Genomic DNA, 23,687 nt, shown 5'->3' on the forward strand with positions numbered 1-23,687 from the left:
ATTTTAGTTTGAATTCAAAACTTACAACAGACTTAAAACTAAGATTTAAAGGGCATATGTTGTTTTATCAACTAAAGAAACCACTTACTAAATTGAAGATACATGGCTTTTTGATAATTTTACCTAATGCGGAAATAACGGTCGTTATTGATAGTTAAAAGAAATGTGAAATGTAAAATATCCTGTTTGTTTCCTATTTGAAGAGACATTTACAAAATGAGTTAAAACAAAAATCCCTGTTACTACAAATGTGTTTTTTTGTTTGTTTGTTTGTTTTGTTTTCGTTCTTGCTTGGCCTGAAATATTGAGATTTGATTTCATTAGGTAATTGCAGCCTTGAAGAAAAAAACAAAGAGTACCAGAATTGGGAAGGTGTTCTGCAATCTGGTCCTAGTGGAAGCTGTGAAGTAGGGAAGCTTTTCTCTGAGGCTGGCACGCTTCCCTTTAGTATCTCTTACAGTACTCTCATTCTATTTCCGGGTTTCCCACTCATGGAACAGGCTTCCAAACCCTGCAGGATCCAGATCCCTACTAGGTGATGATCTGCTAATCCCGTGAAGTGAACTGTGCTGATATGTGTAGTTCCTACCAATCGGATGGGGTGCTGCAGACTACAGCTTCCCAGTGCAGCCTCAGGATTGCAGACCTGAGAGGTCACTTTCCACACCGTGCAAGAACCCACCACAGATCCCTCTTCAGGAACAGCTCCTATGATGGGGAGCCCACTTCTTCACCATGTGGGGCAGTTTTAGGTATTAGAAAGTTATGTTTTATATTAAGCCAAAATCAAGAGGTATCAAGATGTAGAAGAAAGAACATTGGCTTTGGAGAAGGTCCAAGCCCAAATTCCAACTTCACCATTCCCTATCTGTGAATCTGAGCATGTTTTTAACTTCATGGACCTCAGTGTCCTGATAAAAAGGAATACAGTGTAAAAGGAAAACTTCAAAAGAATCATTACAATATTCAATATTTGTAAAATAGCATAGAGTGCTGGGTACACAGTGAAGATCTAACAAATACTAATTTTATCTTTTCTCCTGTGATTCCTAGTCTACTTCTTTCCATATGAAACATAAAATTGTTCACTTCCTTTTATTTCATGACAACTTTCCAAATAGCTAAACCTAAGCATCATGCTTCTGCTTTTACTATTTTTTTTTTGCAGTCTAAATCCCACCATTTCTTTCATCCATTCCTTGCATGGCGTGTTCTTCCAATCCCTTACTCTCTTATTCCTTTCATGTAACTGCATTCCACATTTTAAATGCTTGCATAGAACTATGGTGCCCATGATTGGAGATGGGTCTCTAGAGAACCATATAAAATAATTTTAGACATGTTTCTGTGTTTGTTTCCATTGCTCACACCTTCCTCAGTCCCTTTGTCGTGCTTCTTAGCACCACATTGTCTATTCTGTTTACCCTTTTATAACTGGCATTTGGTGCAGTCTCTGGCACATAGGTGATGCTAACAAATATTTGATAAATAAAGAATTTAAAAACACCCTGAGAAATTATTCGAGGTGAACATTATGATGGCTATATACATGGAATTGCCAACTCATAAATCTTGCATAAAAATAGAATTTTAAATTTCTCCTTATAATTAAAATGTATATATTAATACAATAGGAAAAGGAGATGAATGGAAGGAAACGGACATACCTATCCATGATTCCACTGATAAGCCCTTCCTTTTGGTTAGGCTACAAAGAGCTGCTTGCTTTCCAGGTATAGAGATTACTCTTTCCTCAGAGACACGGAGTTCCCTCTGCCAGCTGGAGCCGAGGCTTCGCCCATACAGCACAGATCTTCCAGCTGCCAGCTCCAATGATGACACAAAAGCAGCCCGGTGCCCTGGCATACCAGGTAAGTGCAGTGTGTCCTTTGCAAACGGAGATTGTAGTTAAAAACATGTAGAGAGGTACTTGAGGTAATTGTTGGAGGCATTATTTAAGGAGACAACGTTGTATATAACATTCTATGAGTATTTAAACTACCAGTTAAAATAATCTTTTGGTATCTGTTACTTTAAAATAGATATCAGGCTTAAACACTGACTCACTGAAAATGCCTTCAGTTGTATTTGGTATTAGTCTATTTTATTTTTTTTAATACTAAACCCTAAGTTATATTTCATTTTATTTTATTTTGTTTATTTTTATTGAGGAATATTGGGGAACACTGTGTTTTTCCAGGGCCTACCAGCTCCACGTCAAGTCGTTGTCCTACAATCTAGTTGTGGAGGGCGCAGCTCAGCTCCAAGTCCACTTGCAGTTTTCCATTTTAGTTGCAGGGCGTGCAGCTCAGCATCCCATGTGGGAATTGAACCCTCAACCTTGTTAAGAACTTACGCTTTAGCCAACTGAGCCATCTGGTTGCCCCGTTATTAGTCTATTTTTTTGATACACAGAAATAAAAATTCCCATGAAATGTAATTTAGTTATACATTTTGTATTTAATTGTTTTAAATACACTCAAAGGTGTGGCTCTAAACTGTTGGTAAATACACACACACACACACACACACACACTTTTGGAAAGAATCATCAGAAAATACTGTTTTCCACTTATATTTTGTAAATGAAGTGGGCGTGCTTATTCATTGGGTTAATGAAGAAAGCAAATAAAAGGTAAAGTTTTAATTTAAAAAATTGTATGAAAATGTATATACTTAAGAAATAGTTAGTTCAGGGGTAGCCAGGTTAAATCGTCTAAGGGCTTTGGACCGAACCCAGGCCGTCTAGGGCACGCACACGGGAGATGGGGGCGGGGGTGAGAGCGCTCACTCCCTCTGGTGGTACCACCGCTGCTTGTGTCAGCGCAACGTGCCACCAAGGAGCCACCAAGGAACGTCAGCTTAGTGCCGATCCGGTACTTGAAGAGAAGCTATAAATCTGTATTTTCACCTAAACCTCTTAGTATTTACACATTGGTAGAATATATAGAATATAAAAGAAATCGCTGTGCTACCTGACATATTGTCTGCATCATAACTAGTAATACATGGAGTTAAAAAATTAAACACTTTGTATTTTACCAATAAAGATAAAATTTTCCCGCACTATTCAGAAATATGGAAATTAAAACAACAATCAAATATAATTTCCCATCATGTTGGTTAAAAAAAAAAAAAAACCCTATAATTAAATTTAGGGCTTGCAAGAACACAGAAAACGACGCACAGTCATTAGAGTATTGGTGGTGATCTGGGATCCCGGTGTCAGGTGTGACCCCCGGGTCGTGATCTCGCAGTCGCCGAGGAATGGAAACGCGATCAGTGAGGCAAATTTAACCAGCACACAGTTTTATTGTAAAGTGCAAGAGAAAAGCTCTCCAGAGAGAAGGGGGGATCTGAAAATGGAATGCCCCACAGGCTAAGCTGCACCAGGGACTATATGTCCTTGAGTCTGCAATCTTTAAGTTGTTTACCAGGAGCTGATTGGCCCCCTGGACCTGGGCTGGTGTCTTGGCTGACTCTGCAGTTTAATGTGGTAGCCCCTCCCGCCCAGTTCCCCTCTCCACATTTTTCTGTCAGCTACTTTGCAACTGTTTTCTTTGGCCTTGTTGTCCTCCACCACAGTCCTGTCCCGCACTGTCTATGACTTTCTTATCTCAGTGGGAATATAAAGGGTAAAAGTCTTTTGGAAGGCCACACACACACACACACACACACACACACACACAGGGTGCCAAAAAAATGTATACACATTTTAAGAAAGGAAAATTATTAAAATTGTGATAATATATACCGATAACAAAAGATGAATACAAATCGCGTTTGAGTTCTGCAATTACAAGAGGTGTTCAAAGTGGTTACCATCAGCGTCCAGACACTTCTGATTATGGCGAACTACTCTTGAGCAACGTTGACCAAAGTATCCATTTGTATACATTTTTTTTGGCACATCCAGTGTATGTATACTCTTGGACTAAGCAAGTACGTTTCCAGGAATCTATTTTAAAGAAAGATTCACTTGTGTGTAAAGTAGTAATATGTATAAGAATGTCACTTTCAGAATTGTTTATAATAGCAAAAGAAAAGTGAAGATACCCTATTAGTTGAGTAGCAGAGGAATTCAATATAGTATATCCGAATTATGAAATATTGTACAACACCTGAAAATGTGAAAGATTCATGTCTACTTACAAGGAAATTATAAAATATATAATTATTAAAAAGCTATGTTGGAAGAATGGGTATAGTATAGTTATGATTACATGGAAATGTTAGATATTGAAAAGAGTACTGGAAGAAAGAGCATACTATAATTATGTTTCCATAAAGTATTTCTGTGTGCATGTATTAGTCCTTAGCAAAAGGACTGGAAAGGCATACAACAGAATCTTAACACATGTTGTCTTTCAGAGGAGAACTTGCAGAGGTGAGGGGACTTTGATCTTTTATACTGAAATCTTTTTCCAATAAGGATATATTCATGAATTGTTACGTAAATGAAAGGAATGGTAAAGACCAAACAAAAATAAAGCCAGTAAAATGGAATATCACTGTGATGAAAGCTAATAATATGGAAAATAAAGCATTACCTTTAGGTTAAAAATATTAATTAAACTGATATGGAAGCTACGTTATAAAATACAGAGCTCTTTATTTAAGCGATTTAAAATACAGCCGCTCTCGTCTGCCTGGGTTCAAATCTAGGTCAGGCAGCTGTGTGACCTTGCCCACGGTGTGTGTATGTCAGGCATGCCTACGAGACCATCTTGCAAAGAACAATGGCTAATGGACGCAGAGTGCTTAGTATAGTTCCCGGTACACCGAGGAAATTCTCTAAAAATATTAGTCATTATTGTTATTCATTAGAGATTGAAAATGAGTGTGTGGTGTGTTCAGTGAAGGACAACAAGTTCTGTCTGGGGAAACAGGAGAGGGGGCTGAAAAAGTGGGCTGAGACCATTTCATGCTATTGTACTTTTCCGTAAGATCACCAGATAATGAAAACTGCTTTTTAGAAACACAGACAGAGCACTGTAAAGGATGAATTAGCAGGGTAGAGGGAACCCAGTGTGGAAGCCATGGAACAGTCTCAGTGGGAGACGAGCCAGACCAGACATAGGGAAGCTGTCCCACAGCTCGGTGAAGATGCCAGCTCAGAGCAGGTGCGGCCCCTGCCCTGGAGACTAGGGGGTACCGTCAGCCAGATGGTCCTCCAGGCCAGTGAGCTGTTTTGATGGGAAAATGGCTTTGGACAGCGGACAAATGTGTAGGATACTGAGGTGGGTGGTAGTTTCGGTCCTCTGCTGGCTTGAAGGGATTTCAGCATTTGAGAGGCTCATGTTCTGCTTTGGCTCTTTTTGAGCAATGTTTGAGTTCGGCCTTATTATTCTACAGTCTCTCAGAACCAAGAGGAATTGTGCAATTCTTGCAGCTCATCTAAATGATCTGAGGCAGCCTGGAAAACCTCTGTCCCCACGCTATGGAGTTTCCTCCAGATACCTGGCAGAAGACTGGCCTCATCTCTAGGAAAAAAATGTGAAACCTAGAGGGTGTTTCAGACCCTTATTCTGCAAACTCAAGGATGCCTGCTGGGATTTGCTTGTGAATTACAAAGGCGCTCCAAAGCAGCTTCCTGCCTTCCAGTGTCCCCATTTCCTCTTCCCTCCCTGTAGACCCAAGTGCAGCATTCCCTTCACCCCCTGACTCTCCCAGCCCCATCCCACCCTGCAGGCGTTCTCTGCCAGACCATACCCCAGATTTGCTGCTTTTTTTCTTATGAAATCCTGGAAAACAGTAGAAAGTTCTTTGATCAGACAGTGCCTTTAATTGGCCCGTGCCACCCGTGCCTCAGTTATGTGACCTCCGGCCTCAACCTCCTCACCTGTGAAATGAGGTAACATATGTTGGGTACATTTTTAGTGGTATATTTTCAATCAGAAATCCATGTCATTTTTGCAGTGGGTCAACAAGAGTGCACAGATGTCTGGATACATGAAAGTTATGTCTTCAAGGTGACGTGTTTGTGAAATTGCCTCTCCTCCTCTTAGCTGCCGTTTCAGTGTGAGTTCTATACATTACAGGGAAACTATGGCAATGGAAAATAGTCTATTTCTGAGATTATGGACTTTGCAACAGAACAAATTTCATCAGTACTTTCATGCATCTTTATAAACACGCAAAGTCATAATATTACCTCTAGTAATGTGGCTTTAGAGAAAAGTCACTGTTTGGCCACTGAAACCAATATTCATTCTTAGTTTTTTCTGTGTCAACATCATGTGGAACAAAGGTGACACCCAAACTGAAACATATGCTGTATTTCCTGGACATCTTAGTAAACTTTCGGTAGGAAGTGTTCGAGGACAGCAAAACAACACTCCTGGAGAAACAACTGACCACTCCAGCTGAAAATAATCAGAAAACCACATGTATACCTGCTTTTGCTTCAGAAAAGAGAAAATCACACGTAATGATTGGCAGTGAAAGTAGAGATGATAGAAGGAACCAAAAACGAGGGAATTTAGAGCAGATCTAGAGCTCTTTTGTTATACAATACCTTAAAAGACTTTTAATAATTGAAATATATTAAAATAAAAGTTGCTTTTATTTATGCAATTTTTTTCCATTTTAATGTTATAATCTTTGCAAAAGTTTTCTCAGTGGTAGTTAAAAAAATCTGTTTAGCATCACTACTTCTGACTAAAGAAAACATAGATTTATTATAATTAAAATCAAGAAATGCGTTCATATTAATATTTCGTTTCTCCCACTGCAGTTTCCTCAGCCATTTTTTAAAAACCTATTGTTTATTAATAAATGTAGAGCCTTTTAGTTAACTAGTGTTTGGACATAGAAAAATCACGAGTCCCTCGCAGATATGCTAGGTTCTGGTTAGGGAAATGCAATCTTCAGTTTACCTGCTTAAAATGCATGCCTCTGGAAAAGACACAGATTTGCAATAGAATACCTGCTAAGGTTTCTTTTCTTCTAATCAGTATTTCCTGATTGATTAAATTACACACACAATATGGATGCATGATATCTTGAGAATATTTAAGCTAATTTATTTTGACTTATCATACTGAAGTTAGTTCCCAGATAATTTAGCTTGAAATCCAGGCAAGTTTGTAAACTTGAGAAATTTATGTCTTTATTTATTTTATATTCTACCAAAGCAACAATTTATGTGGAAAAATATCGTATATTTCCAAAGAGAAACTGCTAATTCAATATCATTGTTTTATATTTGTAAAAATTATCCACTTAACAGCAGTATAGGTTTCTATGATTAATGGCAGTGTCTTACAGTTTCTAATACAGTATCTGAATCATATTTAACATCCAAGAAATGTTTGCTGAATGATAATCATAAGGAACTATGGTACATTTAAGCTGGTTTTAGGTTATTCTGTTAACTTCCTTTTTCTTGTAATGTTTGCGATAGATACCTATTGCTAAAATATTATTTCTATCAGTTGAGAAAGCTGAAGCCAATCTGTGTTCTGCTAGCTGGTCTTCTTCTATACAAATAAACAATTTGCTTAGACTCTAAATTAAGGACCCGCATTTTCAAGGAAATTCTGTATTGTGAAGAACTACAAAATGAGTTCTTGTCAAGCCAGAAAATGAGATTGAGTGGAACAGTCCAAGCCCTCAAACTTTGAGTTCATGAGCTCATGTAGGAACTACCTGGTAAAATGCCTTAACTGCCAGGACAGGGAATGAGGACGTCTTATAACTTACTTACAAGTCCTAGGCCATGGAGAGCTTTAGAAATTAAAATTAACACCTAGAATGACTGTTGGAAGACAGAGCTATGCACAGAGCATCCGTATAATGTGCTCTGTGTGGTTGGCATTGCTAAACAGACAAGCTGTCACATTCTGCACTAGCTGAATATTCCAGGGCTCTTCCTCTGTCAGCCAAGGTGGAGGACATGGCAGTAGTCAAACCTCCAGGTGACAAAAACCTAAAGTAGTGTGGTGAGCCCGGTATTACAGAGAAAAATTTACAAGTATAGGTGGAGAGAAGCGTCTCCTGCCAAATGCTTCCTTGGACTGAGAACATCACTATTAAAATAGAGGTACATTGTGTAATGGCAGGGGCTGGGCTCAGTAAAGCTGGGTCTAAAAAAAAAAAATAAAACCTCTAGAAAGGGGGTTATATTACGTATTTCCAAACAAAATGAAAAACAAGTATTTTTAATACTGCAACCATTTGATGGGGAAAAAAGAATAACATTTTGAAATTCAACAGAGTGTTACTGTGAATTTATTAAGATTATTCCAATTGATTAGAAAAGAATAATAGTACACTTTATTTAGTTAGAAAAAATTTATACTGTATTTGTTGCTTACTTGAAAAAAAAACCCAAATTCTTTGTTTTTAATTTTTATAAATATCTTCATGAGCAAAGAAAGAATGATAATCCTCAAAAGGCTGGAGTACAGTTTTAGGGTGCAATCTATGAATTATGGCTATTTGGTGCCACCTAGTGGTGGAGGGCTTTTGAAATCAGTTTAAATCGACTGCTTTAGAAAATGTATAATGATATATAGATGATGTATTACAGAATTGTACCCTTGAAATCTGTGTAACTTTACTAATAATTGTCACCCCAATAAACTTTAATTAAAAATATTTTATAAATGGGCATTGTCACATAAAATAAATAAAAATTAAGACAAAATTTGTTTGGCACTCATAAACATTAACTAAGATTGTCTCTTACCCTCAACCCAGAAGAGACACTTAGTTTAACAGATATAAAATGCTTTAGGACTAAAAGAGATTTGAGGTGGACAGGTTTTACTCCTTTCTATTTTTATTTCTTGGTTGGTTGGTTTCTAAAGTCAAGGCCATAAATAAAGTATTTATAAAATCTTAGAATTGATTTACTGTCTCAAAATTAATTATTAGTATATACAATATCATCAATATAATTAATGACAATCATATCATTCTGTGGGTAAAGCGAAACTAACATATACATTATGCATATAGAAGGTTTGAAAGTGCCCGAAAGTCTTTTTCAGATTTCAGAATAACAGGCATTGCAATTTTAGTGGTCGACGTGCCTTCTGCCCAAGAACCTTTCCCAGAGAACGTGCTCCACTTGCAACATGCAGAAGGAGCAGATGCACAGTCCTAGTGCTACCCCTCCATCCCTGGGGTACAGCTGACTGGACCTGAATGGGTCCAATGGGAAGACACTGAAATAATCTGATTCTCTGTTCTGACCATTTGGGATGGGGGCACTGAGAGGCTAAATCGAATGAATGTAGCTGAGAGTTTAATGTAAAAACTCACCATCAGCCAAGGTTGATGCCAATACAATGAAATGTCTCTCATTTTTAAGTTATGGAAACACAAAGAAAGAGAATCAGCCTGTTTTAGAGAAATCAGGACAGCAGAGCCCCACGGAGGAAGCAACAAACATGAGGCACCCTCTGATTTATGACAGAAAAGAGTAATCTTAATTCTTGACTTTCAGTTCCAGTCTTCCTGTGTTCAAGCATTTAACTTTTTCCTGCCCTAGGTTGTCCCTGATAATAGCTTCCTTCTTACTTGACTTAGGAAAATGCTTTCAACCAAACAATCCCACTCTATAAAGTTATGCTTCAAATTTGGTGAAATGTATTTCTTCATTGGGAATGATGTCTTTCTCAAAATATCTGAGAACAAAGGTGTCACCAGGAAATTACAGAATATTTGACTGAATGTTTAATTTAAATTTTACGCTAAATTTCTACATTTCATTGTGGTTTTGATAATATTTTGAGACATGTACTTTCTTCTCCTGTATTTGCCTTTATCTTCTTCCTAGTTTCTTCTTTCCCTTCCTCAAGTTAGCACGTGCCTAACTTGCTGCCTCGTAAGAGAGCTGCTTGGGTTTCCAGAAGCCCAAGGCTGGGCTGTTTGTATGGGGTGTGGGGCTAGGATTATACGGCATAAGCCCATGACGCGGAAAAACATAAAGTGAGAAAGTCTCACTCTAGTCCAGGAAAACATTGACATCGGAAAGTGGAGAAGAGAGGCTTGTAGGATGGGAGAACAAAGCGATACTAAACCCTAGTTCTCGAAAGCATTGCTGGGTTTTGGAATGGGGAATGGTGACCAGATCCCAGGAAGGAAATGAGTCTGTATTCTGTCTAGGCAGAAGGACCCATACCCAGCCACAAAAAGTTTTCCTGTCTCCATAATACCTCAAAAGGAGCAGCAGAGGGCTGTGGGGTGTGCAGGGCTAAGTGGGCAGGCTGAAACACCTGTACTGGTAACCGAGGCCAGATGGACCCCTTTCTGGCATCTGGGAGCCTATGTAAAATCCCAGAACTGGACAACCAACTCGGGAGCATTCCAGGAAGGGCAGAGGTTAAGACTTCAAGGCCTCCGAAAAACAGGGTCTAGGAGCTAGCAATTAGATTGTTACATAAAACAATAGTTCTTGTTTTCCTCGGTACATAGGCTGAGATTCCATTCTATACTTAATTCTAAAATGTAAAGTTTTCCATTGCTGTTTCATATAGACGAATATTTACATTAATTTTATAAACATGTTAAGAAGGCTTTTGTTCTCCAAAACCTGCCTGCTTCAGCATCACCCAAATGCAGATTAAAACAAATGTGGGTTCGCAGGCTGCACCCAGGATGCACTGCATCCCCAGGGTCGGGGCTCAGGGGAAACTGTTTGAAAGAGGCGACCCAGATTCTTCTGATTTGTAACCCGCTTGGGAACCAACACCCTAGCTGAGTATAGCCATGAAAATTACTCCGTAGTTAAATCAATCTTTATTACTTAAACCGTTTTGATTAAGTATAATTCATTTGGAGTACATTTTATATGAGAAAAATTTTCACTAAATTTGCTTTAAAATCCTATGTAAATGATGCATGCATAATCTCAATTATTAAAGATAACAGTTATATGCTTATATGGACTTCTCTGACATGAAACACTTTGTGGCTTAGAGAAAACTATTTGAAAGACCTAAACAGAGCAGATGTGGAGTTTTCCTTAGTGGTGAGTTCCTTTCTCTCACCTGTCCTTAACCTTATCCCAACCTTGGGACTTGAAGGGCAGGAAAGACGGAGAGCTACCAGTGGTTCTAGCCCTCCCCCTGCTTACTTTGCAGTGTTGCAGGTAAGAACTGGATCCCACAAATGATTTGAGGGGGACTATTGCATCAAGCATATCTTTGATACCAGAATATCAACATACACACCTTAATTTTGACCATAAATTACTCATTTAAGATAAACTCCTTTTTTCTCAGAGGGGTAAAAGTTAAGAAGAGAGGTGGAGAGAGCAGATAGCCTAACACCCCCACCCCTCACAATTAACAGATTAATGTATTTGAACAGAAATATTAGCTCATCGGCTGTCAACTAAAAGGAGAGCAGAAAAATAATTTAAGGAGGAAGGTGCAGGTGTGAGCAGGTCATGATAAGGTGGGAGGGTGGGAGGCTCATGCCAGCAGTGACCGCAGCGTGGACCCCTCATAGCCCAGGCACATGCTAAGCTCACTCAGTACAGGACACGGCGACAGAACTAAACTTAGTCTTTCAAAGCTTTGCTCCTAATCACAGCTCCTCATGCCTGTATTTAGAATATATACAAGGTGCCCAGTGAACATCTACTGAGTTAAGTTGGATACAGGAACTCTCGGGGAAGCTCATTTCCCCATGCCCGAGGGACACAGGAAGTACCAGGAGCTTGGGACTCTGCCCCTGGCTTCCAGTGCTAACCCAACAGCCTCTGCTCACCTTTATGTGGCAGTGGAGTTCAGGTGCACGTCATTTTAGTAAGTCTAGTCTTTATCTAGGCATTTGAGATACAAAAGTGAAAAACCCAGTTTCTTTCCTCGAAGCAAGCATAAATAAAAACTTCCAATATAACCTTATACACACCACGCCAGAGTGATACACAAAGCACTTGCGGTGCACAGCAACAGGCACTGAGCCAACATGAGACTCAGGGAAACTCCCTGGAGAAGATGCTGAACAGAGTAGAATCTTGGAATTGATCTGGAAAAGAATGGGAGAAGGGCATTCTAGGAGCTAGCAAGGGGTGGAAATATGACACTGCTTGGTATACGTGAGAAAGACTCAAGCTAATGCAGATGAAAAACGATGAGGGCCCAAGGAAGTGGTAATAAGAATAGAGAAGATGGATCTGAGAAAAATGTAGAAGGCAATATCGGTAGGCTTTAGTTGTTGGTGGGGAGTAACTCAGGATGTCTCCTGATTTTCCTTTACTGGTTGGGTAGAAGGGGATCACATAGAGATAGGAAAAACAATAGGACAAGAGGAAGATTTTAGGCAAAGGTACTAAGGCTATCAAATGAATTGCATTTCAAATGCCTATGGGGCATGTATTTGGCTACAAAAGCAAGCAACTGGGTATGTAGATCTAAAGTTCCAGATGGATGTCAGGGCTTCAGACACACATGTGGAGATTTTAAGCATAGAGGTGGTAGTTACAAAAGTGAGCAAGGACGAATTCATTCAGAGAGGTTTAGAGTGAGAGGAGCAGTGGTTCTAGCTCAGTGGATGGGAGCGGGGGTCAGGGGAGGGGTCACCTGCGTGCACCTGTGATGCCTGCTTCCCTGGGCGTTTCCTTGCCTTGGGCGACTTGGCCTTGGCCTGCGCTTGCTCAGCATCTGGCTACTTCTTCTAAACCCGATGGCCTCCTAGACCTTAGGGTCAAGTCCCTCCAGGCGCGTTCAGGTGCTGCTCTTCATCAGAAACCCAGACTGAGTCTGGGCTTCTTTGTTTGGTGCCGTCCTACTTGTAAGTCTTTACTTCTCAAGCCACTGGCTTCCTGGACTTGCGCAGTCTAACAGGCCCCACTGGGGTCACTGGCAAAGACATGGTAGAATGCAGAAGCTTATCAGACTTTAAAAAAAAATTATTTCTTTTTTTCAGTTACAGTTGACTTTCAATATTATTTTATATTAATTTTAGGTGTACAGCATAGTGGTTAGACATTGATATAATTTAAGAGGTGATCCCCCTTACCAGTCTAGTCCCCACCTGGCACAATACATAGTTATTACCATATCATTGACTATATTCCCTATGCTGTAATTTACACCCCTGTGACTATTTTACACTACCAATTTCTACTTTTAATCCCTTCACTTTTTTTACCCACCCTAAACCCCTCCCATCTGGCAACCATGAAAATGTTCTCTGTATCTATGAGTCTGTTTCTGTCTTATTTGTTCTTTTATATTGTTTTTTCAGATTCCACATATAAGTGAGATCATATGGTACTTGTCTTTCTCTTTCTGACTTATTTCACTTAGCATAATACCCTCCAGATCCATCCATGTTGTCACACATAGTAAGAGTTCATTCTTTTTTATGGCCAACTAATATTCCATTATATATGTACCACATCTTCTTTATCCAGTCATCTATTGATGGACACTTACGTTGTTTCCATATCTTGGCTATTGTAAATAATGCTGTAGTGAACATACGGGTGCACATATCTTTTCAAATTAGTGTTTTGTATTTCTTCAGATAAATACCCAGGAGTGAAATTGCTGGGCTGTTAAATAGTTCTATTTTTAATTTTTTGAGCCACCTCCATACTGTTTTCCATAGTGGCTGCACCAATCTGCAATCCCACCAACAGTGCACAAGCGTTCCCTTTTCTCCACATTCTCACTAACACTTGTTTGTGGATTTATTGATGATAGTCATTCTGATAGGTGTGAAGTGATATCTCATTATGGTTTTTATTTGCATTTCTCTGATGATTAGTGACATTGAGCATCTTTTCGTATGACTATTGGCTATCTGTATGTCCCGTCTAGAAAAATATCTATTCAGGTTGTGGGGACAGAGCCCCAAAAAGCAATTTCCAGGCTCTCGGCCTCACATAGAAAGGTGCTGGCTCAGGTAGTAAATGGTCATCGACTGTGATTGGATGGCCATCAGCTGTGGCTAGTTGGCCGTCAGCTGTAACCAGTGAGCCATTGGGCACTAATATAACTGCCGTGGCTAGGCTAGCAGGAAAGGGGGAGCTAGCAAGAAGATGGTGGCTGAGTCTGCAAGAGGTGCAGTGAGGGTTGAGAATTGTGTGGCTCCTGGTTCCTGTTTCTCCAACCCAGCCACCAGTGAGACTATAGTGGTGTGACTCCCCTACCTATGGCTCCGTGGGTGTTCCTTTTTGGCCTCACCATGTCACGTTCTTATGTGGGGAGCGGGAGCAGAGACCCCGCATGACACCCCGCACGACACATGGCGCAGCGAGCAGGGTTCCCTGCACGACACAGGTCTTTTGCCTATTTTTAATTGGATTATTTGGGGCATTTTTGGTGTTGTGTTGTATGAGTTCTTTATAAATTTTGGATGTTAACCTGTTATTAGGTGTGTTATTGGAGAATATCTTTTCCTAGTCAGTAGGAAGATTTTTTTGTTTTTTTGTTTTGTTTTGTTTTTGATGGTTTCTTTTGCTGTGCAAAAACTTTTTAGTTTAATGTAGTCCCATTTATTTACTTTTAATTTTGTTTCCCTTGCCCAAGAAATATATCAGAAAAAATATTACTAAGAGCAATGTCAGAGTGTTTACTGCCTATGTTTTCTTTTAGGACTTTTATGGTTTTAGGTTTTGCATTTAAGTCTTTAATCTATTTTGAGTTTATTTTTGTATATGGGGTAAGAAAGTGATCCAGTTTTATTATTTTGCATATGTCTGTCCAGTTTTCCCAGCACCATTTATTGAATAGACTGTCTTTACCCCATTGTGTATTGTTGTCTCCTTTATCATTGATTAAATGACCATATAGGTGTGGGTTTATTTCTGGGCTCTCTGTTCTGTTCCATTGATCTATGTGTTTGTTTTTTTGCCAATACCATACTGTTTTGATTATTGTAGCCTTGTAGTATAGTTTGCTATCAGACAGTATAATACCTCCAACTTTGTTCTTATTTCTCAAGATTGCCGCGGCTATTTTGTTTTTTTGTGTGTGGTTCCATATAAATTTTAGGACTATTTGTTCTAGTTTTGTGTATTTTGATAAGGATTGCATTGAATTTATAGATTGCTTTAGGTAGTAAGTAAACTTTTTCTTTTTTAAATCAGTGGGATCAATGTTTCGATTGAGCTCTCTAATAGATAAGCGGTAAATCAGTGCTGTTCTAATTAAAACCAAGTGTATTTCCAGAGCAACCCTCACTTAGATCCCCCCTTATCTCTGCAGCAGTCCCTTAGCATCTCCTCGGAACCCTAGGACATATGGGACACAGTTAGAAAACCACTATTAAAGGGGAAGCAGTATGCCCTTTATGAAAACAGGGTTTAAACCCTGCTTCTGCAGCTCACAACTATTTGTCTTTGGACAGATTGCTCAGTCTTTCTTAGCTTTCTTTTTCTCAGCTATAAAATATAATGAATTCATGGGCATGTTAACGTCAGGTGAGGTAATGTGTCAATGCCAAGTACAAAGAGCAAGGGAGCCTTAAGAAATGTTAGTTTTCTTGCTGTCATCATATCTAGGCCCTCGTGGGCAATTTATGGAATAAAAATAAAATAATAAAGTCTTATAGTTCTCAAACGTTGAGAGCTATCTAGTCTATCCTCTTTGCAGAGTTCTTTCCAAAATGTCTACATCAGATGGTAAATGCCTCAGGATTGCTGAGAGATGACGATGATGATTATTATTATTACTATTGGTGATAGATTCTGTTTCACTGATGTAGACTTCAGACTAAGTAAAAAATTTGACCCATTCTTCTAAATTTGATTCTTTAGGACAACACATGGAATGGTAGTCATCAAGTTCTAAAGCCAGATTACCAAGTGTTATGTAACCCTGTTTTGGTTAAAGGTATATAAATGTATACGTATGCATGTATATGTGCAGACATTTATAAGATTTAAATACAAATATAATAGTAGTTAAGTGTTTATTGGCGTTATGAAAACATTTCTTCTTAATAAAAATTTTATATTAAATGATTTTTCCCTCTAATAAGTATGTTCTTTCAAAGATTTGATCTTTTAATCTTGATCCTCATACTGATTTTTGAAGATAGAGGAGATGTTATCTTCATTCTGCACATGAATGCACACACACACACACACACATACACAGTCACACACACCTGGAACTCAGAGGGATGAAATTATTTTCTGAGAGTAATTTTTCTGAGGTTTATTGGAAATGGTGTAACAAGAATTAAGCTCAAATATTCTAACTCTTATTCTTCCCACTACACCTTTTTTGTTGTTGTTTTGTTTTTTGTTTGTTTGTTTGTTTTTTTGTCTAAATGTCCCAGTTCACTCAGCTCTGTCACTTTTGACATAACTATCAGAATTCTTATCATTCAGCCCATTCTTCCCTGAATGCATTCCAGTATGTTAATTTTCCAATTAAAATGAGGTATCCAGAAGTGTGCATACTATTCAAAGGTAATCTGAAAAACACATAATAGATTATATGTATTATTTTTCTTGATTATGACATTACACATTTATTACATCAATGTATAATATCTTTTAAAAATATGCTTGCATTTCAGCTAATTTTAAAATAACATTTTATATTTCCATTATGAATGTAACATATATTCATTGTAGGACCTTTGACGAGTACAGAAAAAGAAGCCAAAAAAATTACTCATGTATTACCCATAGTTCTTCTACTGCAAAATAACTTCTCTAAATATTTTGTGTCTTTTCCCACCAGAAAGGAAGCTCTTTGGGGATAGGGCTTTCATTTATTTTCATCCTGTGCCTAGATTAGTACCTGGTATACATTAGTAGTCATTTATTTAAAATTTATTGAGGGAATGAATCAAATATTTATGTGTATACATTTATATTTTTGAGTACATAACCATATCTGTAAACTTTTGTATCCTGACTTTTTAGTTCATCTTAAGTTATTGGTAGTATTAGCATTCTTATGGCACCATAAATTCTCTTCTATACTCTATTGAGTGTCCTATACGCTGTCCTTTTTTGGACACTTAGAGTATTTTTTATATTTTATTGCTAGTATGACAAATAATGCTATCACAAATATCTCTGTACATATTTTTATAATTTTAAGAACTACCCTTTGCAGATATTTTCAAAGCGACATTATTGGTTCAAAATGTGAACAGTTCAAAATAAACATTCTTCTCCTCTCTGTGCAGTTATACAGAATTTGAGCACATGTTGAATTTGTGGTCATCTGTTGAAAAGAACTTCCAGCTCTTTTTCATTTGAAACTCTACATACACATTAATCAACAAGTTTTTGGTATGTTGTTCAGGTAGGTATGAATTCATGTCTACATTTCGTCTCACTTCATAATAGCAACCACTTCCTTTTTTCTCGTTAAAATTAAGCAGCAGTTCCACTTTTTGCTTCTGCTACTTTCTGAGAGATGAAATTATCAGCAAGACAAGGCAAGAATTTATCTGAAGCTCAGCTTTTTAACGTAATGAGATTTCTAGCAGGTGTCTTTATAGTGGAAGTCCTCCATTGTTGTTATGTCTTTTCTCTGTGACAGATTTTTAATCTGTGTAAGGAATGCAATGCCCATGTCTTTTGTCAGGCTGGGCCTCTGTTGTCGGCTCTTCTACTGTATTCCTTTAGTTTCTCTTTCTTCACATATCTTTATTCTTTACCCATCCACTGATTTCAGTATAGAAGTTCTTCTTGTTAAAAGTAAAACATAAAAATTTTTCATAAAAACAAAAACAACGTATACGTAGGTCTGGTTTTATAGGTCATACATATCAATTATAGAAAGCATAGAAAATGCTGGAAAGTATAAAGAAAAAAAACCAAAAAGAAGCCATGATTCATAATTTTAAAGATAATATTTGTAGCATTTTGTTACGTTTCTTCTAAGTTTTATTCTGTGTATGAGTGTGTACATGTATGTGCATGTGTGTGTGCGTGCATGTGTGTGTGTGTGTGTGTGTGTGTGTGTGTGTGTGTGTGTGTGTGAGAGAGAGAGAGAGAGAGACAGAGAGAGAGAGATAGAGCTGGAATAGGACTGTATGGACAACTCTTATCATGAGGTTATATTTAACATTATGTTATAAACATTTTCTTTTAGCTTTAAAAACTTTTGGAGAAAAGGTTAATTTGATGATTACATGAATTTCATCATGGAAACAGGCTATACCAATTTAATTATATGGCCGCACTTTTCATTTGTTTAAATTTATCCCTAGCAAAGGTAATTATTCCACAAACATCTCAGCAAGTAAATCTGTGTATACACTTGTGATGATTCCTCCCAGGAAAATTCCTTGATGTGGAACTGCCCGAGAACGTGCCACTGCTCTAGGCTGTATCTGCCTTGTCCTTTGTTCCCACCACCTTGCAACACTGAGCTTTGGTAATCTTTGCTAATTTAATAGCTGAAATTGAAGTCTTATAGTTTTAATACTCATTAAATTATTAGTGAGGCTAAACTTTCTCATTCTTTAAGCCATTTTTATTCTTTCTAAGATTTGTTATTTTATTGTATTTGTTCTTCCCATGAGTGAACTTGACTATGTATTTCTATTATTCATATATTTTTTATTTCAGTAACTTGTAGTTTTCAACTTCATTTTTATTTGCTCACATTAATTCATGCAGAGTTTAAAAAGTCAAATTGTATTTTAAGGTTTATCACCAACAACAGCAGTCTTGGGCTCATTTTACCCACACCAATTCCATTTTTTTCAGAGGCATCCACTTTTATCTCTCTTAGCTGTATCATCTACCATTTTCTCCCATATTTTTGAATAACATACTGAGGCAGCTATTTAAAATATCTTAAATTCAGACATTATTGACTTGCTATTATGAAATTAGCTATCTTATATACTCCCTACCCCTACCCATAAATATCTCTTCCCCACTCATCTCTTAAATATAACACAATATTTGTTTAGAATCAATAGTTGATATTTCAATATTTATAAATATTGAAATATTCAATATCGATATTTCAATATTTATAAATATTTATAAAGTCATACTAGTAGTATGACTTTATAAATATTGCCTATAGTTGATTATGTTCTTGTCCAAGTTATATTTTCCTGTTTTGTTGTTTGTTTAGTTTTAATCATTCATCTCTAACTTATTCTCAGATCATATGGAGCTATAAAACTGTTTTCAATATGATTAAACACACCTGATAGACGTTTCCTTCTTTCTTTTGGTGGCATCCCTCATGGGACCATCCTGCTCCAATCTAAACTAGTCACTCTCTGCTCAGGCTGCACACCTGTCACCCAGAGCTCCCTTTGCCCCCCCCCCCCCTCTCTCTCTCTCTCTCTCTCTTCCTCAAAATTCCATGTTTTTTTATTGAGTTACTCCCTTCAGCAGTGTCTCACATATTGCTTAATTTAACCTTATACTTGAGATATGGTTTGGCTTTTTAAATTATGCTATAGTAGAAATGATATCTCCTCATAATTAAAACAAAAATGGCCCCATTGTGTTCCAGTTGCGAGGGTTGTTATTGAGAAGTCTGACATATTTCTATTCCTAGCCTCCATATTTGACCTGTATTTTCTCTCTGCAGGTAAGCATCTCTTGATGATGGGTCATTTTTAATTTTAACATGGTAGAGTTTAACAACCAGTCCTGTTAAAGTTTGCACCTTTTGTTTTTCAGTAAGGAGATTCTTCACTTCTTTTAGTTTACAAAGACATTATCCAATATTTTATTTTAAAAGTTGTAAGATTTTGCTTATCACATTTTTCATTTTTCAGGAATTATTTTTTCTTTATGTTGTGAGGTAGGGGTACAATTTCATCATATGGATGATCCAAAAACATTTAATAATACATATTTTCCCGATGATGTGCAATGGCACCTCTGTCATATATTAAACCTCCTTACGTGTAGGGATCTATTTTGGGTCTTTCTCTTGTTTCATTGGTTAAGTTGTATATCCTAGTATCTTTTATTCCCATGTCTTAGTAATAAGCCCTAATGTCTGGTATCTTCTTCTTCTTAAGAAATGTCTTAGTTATTCTTATGCTCTTTGATGTTTATTTTAGAACTGCCATGTCAAGTTCCACAAAATACCCTGTTGGAATTTTGATTGGAATTGCATAGATTATATAGGTTGATTTAGTAGTGGGAACTGATATCTTTAGGTTATTGAGTCCTCCTATTCATTATCATGATACAGCTCTCCATTTCACTAAGCCTCCTTTAACCTGTTTCAATAAAGTTTTATAATTTTGTCCGTACAGATCTCACATATATTTTGAGCCTCTATAGTTTATTGCCTGTCCTATTTTAATAGCCTCTTATATAGTTTCCTATCTTGATCGCCTAACTCCATCCTTTATACTACCTCCTTGATATAATTATAAAATCCAAATCTGTTATATTCTTAGGCACAGGAGAATGTCTGTGAGATATTGTAAGTTAAAAACCATGTTACCAAAAAGAAGATACATAATAATTCTTCCTTGGAAAAATTGTATATTGTAATATGTATTTGCAGAAGATCATGTCTAGAATGATAAACACAAAAACAAAAATATGAAGAATGATGACATCTGGGTATTGTGATTCTGGCTGATTGCTTAAAAATTGATTATTTATGCTCTTTTGTAAGAACACTACTAATTTAAGCATCACACACATCCACACCGTATATATGGTACAAGTATATGTCTATATATAGAAATGATTTACAATAGTACAGTAGGTCTTCACTCTGTTTGTTATTCCTTGTCACTAAGAAAGAATAAAATCTCCAGTCAGAACAGGGTCTCTGTCCTGACCTTTTCTACTTCTCTCCTGCTCCTCTGTCATTGTCACTGTTGAGTGTCACTGTCATTAGACTCGCTGACAGATTCCTCTCAGCTTCTGTCTTCAGTTACTTAAACCTCACATATTAATCATTGAATCTCTTTTTTATGTACCATATTCTATTTAACCAACTGTCTTAGGGCATTTGAAAAAATTAAGTGTCAAAGGAAAATTGTATGTGTATTTTCCATTAAGCTAAGAAATAAAATATTATAAATATAGTTTTAAGATCTCTGTGTACTCTTCTCTGACCATACGCCCTGCTCACTGTGCCATCCATTCTTGTAGCTCCCCTTGTTACTGATATACTAAATTGGATGTTTATTTCTGTGCCTTTATTTATATCATGACTAGATTATACGAGTTCCCAAATCAAAACATGTTATTATGTAGCTTTACTGATAACTTATATCATATGGTATCTACAACTTTCTTTTCCCCCTCAACGTTTGGCTTATTAGATTCATTCCAGCTGATACTTACAGGTATAGTTTATTTCACTTTTGTGTGATAGTTAAATATACTACACTTTATTCGTTTGTTCTCTTCATAGGTTTTTAGGTTGTTTCTAACTTTTTCCACTTTTATAAATAATACTATTAGAAACATTTTCATACATGTCTCCTTGTGTACAAGCCTAGGAATGGAACTTCCAGGTTGTATGGCAGATGTATCTTTAACTCCACAAAACACTGCCATATTTCTCTCCAAAGTTTTTAGATCTATTTCCATGCTCACTGACAACATAAAAGAGTCCATCTTTCTCCACATCCTTTCTAGCTCTTATTATTGTCAGACTGTTTGCCAATCATATGGGCATAAAATGGTGTCTCGTTGAGGTTTAATTATGTATTCTCTTTAGCCTGAGTTTCTTTTCATAGATTTATTGACAATTTGAGTTTCTGCTTATGTCTATTTTCTCATTTTTATACTAACATTATTTTTAAATAAAAATAACAGTAAAGGAAAAAAATACAAAGAATAATAATGTTAAATTTCTCCACTGACCCCAACATTCTCCATTACCCCCAAATCCATAAGCCTTATCAAAAAAGAGCATGTCCTCCCTGACCTGTCCTCTGCCTTACTTTTCATTTTGGTCTCTTTCAGATGCATTTCCCTCTGCTGGACTGACCGTCTGCCAACTCTTTTGCCGTGCCTCTTCTCGGTGCTCTTCTCGGTGCTTGGTATTGCCCCATTAATGTATCAGTCACATTATATTGAAAGGATTTATTTCTATAATTATTCCATCCCTGTCTTTCCCATCTCCCTGCAACTGGACCTTAATCTCCTGGAGATAAGGGGTCAAATGCAACTAGTTTCTGTATTCCCAGAGCTTATCATAGTGCTGGACATGAGTTGAGTTTAATTCCAGGGAGAATTTACGAAGATCTGGAAAAAATTGTTCCAGCCCCACTGTGTTTTTCCAGTGACCCAACAAGGAATCTATGAGTAAAAGCCATTTAGTTATGTTACTAGAAGGGTAATGCTGAGTGATTAAGCTATTCACAGAACTAAGATTCTTGTAGAGCAGTAGTTCTCGGCCTTGGCTACACATTAAAATTACCTGGGGAACTTTAAGAACGACTAATGTCTGATTTCTACCTCCATCAATTCACATTTAATTGGTTATGAGTACACCCTTGGAATCAAGATTTTCAGAGATTCCCAGGTGATTTTAATGTGACCACAGGTTTTTGAAAACGCTGTTGTTGTACAAGTACACTCTTATAATTGGCTGCAGGAGGAGCTATGAGTAGCTTTAACACCAGGACAGGACCTCTGTTTTAGCAGGGGCAGCTCCTCAGAGTGGGTGTAGCTGTGAGTTGCTGCCATTCTCCTGACCACAACAGGGAGAAGCAGCAGAACCCCGATGATATCCACCGCTGTCAGAGGAAGCTGCTACCACTAGGTGGTCAGAACATCCTGCTCACAAGATATCACTTCTGGTGGTTGCAGTAAATATAAGACTGGGGAGGCTTCAATGCACCAAATTCCTTTCCCTCCTTTCCATCCTAGTGAATGACACACAGCGATGATGGAAGATCAGAAAGCATACGCATTCTCTGGTGGCAGTTTATCCTAAGATTCAGAGACTACCTGGAGGATTATTTGAAGCCATAAACAAGACTGAATCATAAGTCAACCTTCAGGTTTCCCAAAAAAGTAGATGTGTTTGGAGAAAATGAAGCATATTTAGTATAGATTAAATGTAATGTTTAACACAATTCTTCAGTAAATTTACTGAAGCTTTGTAGTTTACTATAGTTTATGATAAGATTATTCTCAATGAAATACTTTGTTATAAGATCCAGTTTTAAGAACAACAATAAAGTTGTGTATGAAACATGCTATTCTCCAATGTCTAGGCCATGTTGCAATTTCCTTGTTCTCTTCACCTGTCTCCTTCCCTAACAGATGGAGCAGGAAATGGTGAGTTATATGATGAGTAAAGTGGCAGGCATATTGTGGTCTGGTTATATATTGCTGTGTAACAAACTACTCCAAAGATGCAATGGCTTAAAACAGAAGTTCACTCTTATTTTTCATGGTTCTATGCATTGATTGAGGTTGTCTGGGTGGTTCTTATTTGGTGTCTTTTGGGTTTCAGTCAGTTAGCTGGGGCTGGACTCTGAAAACTGGATTGGGCTGGGTGTTCAGATGGCTCACTCACATCATGGCAGCAGGGAGCTGAGCAGACACATGGCCTTCCATGTGACGTGTTTTTCTCAGAGCACGGTGGCTGAGTTCTGAGAGGAAGTCTCCTAAGAGTGAGTGTTCCAAGAAACAGGAAATGAAAGTGCAGTACTTTCTGGACCTGGGCTTGGAGGTGTCAAAATGTCACTTTTACCTCATTTCTATTGTTCAAAGCAGTCACAGTGTCTACCCAATTTTAAGGGTGGGGAAAATCAACTGCAGCTCTTGGTGTGGGAGTGGAAATGTC

Source organism: Rhinolophus ferrumequinum, chromosome 26 (assembly GCF_004115265.2).
Source record: "Rhinolophus ferrumequinum isolate MPI-CBG mRhiFer1 chromosome 26, mRhiFer1_v1.p, whole genome shotgun sequence".
Taxonomy (NCBI): Eukaryota; Metazoa; Chordata; class Mammalia; order Chiroptera; family Rhinolophidae; genus Rhinolophus; species Rhinolophus ferrumequinum.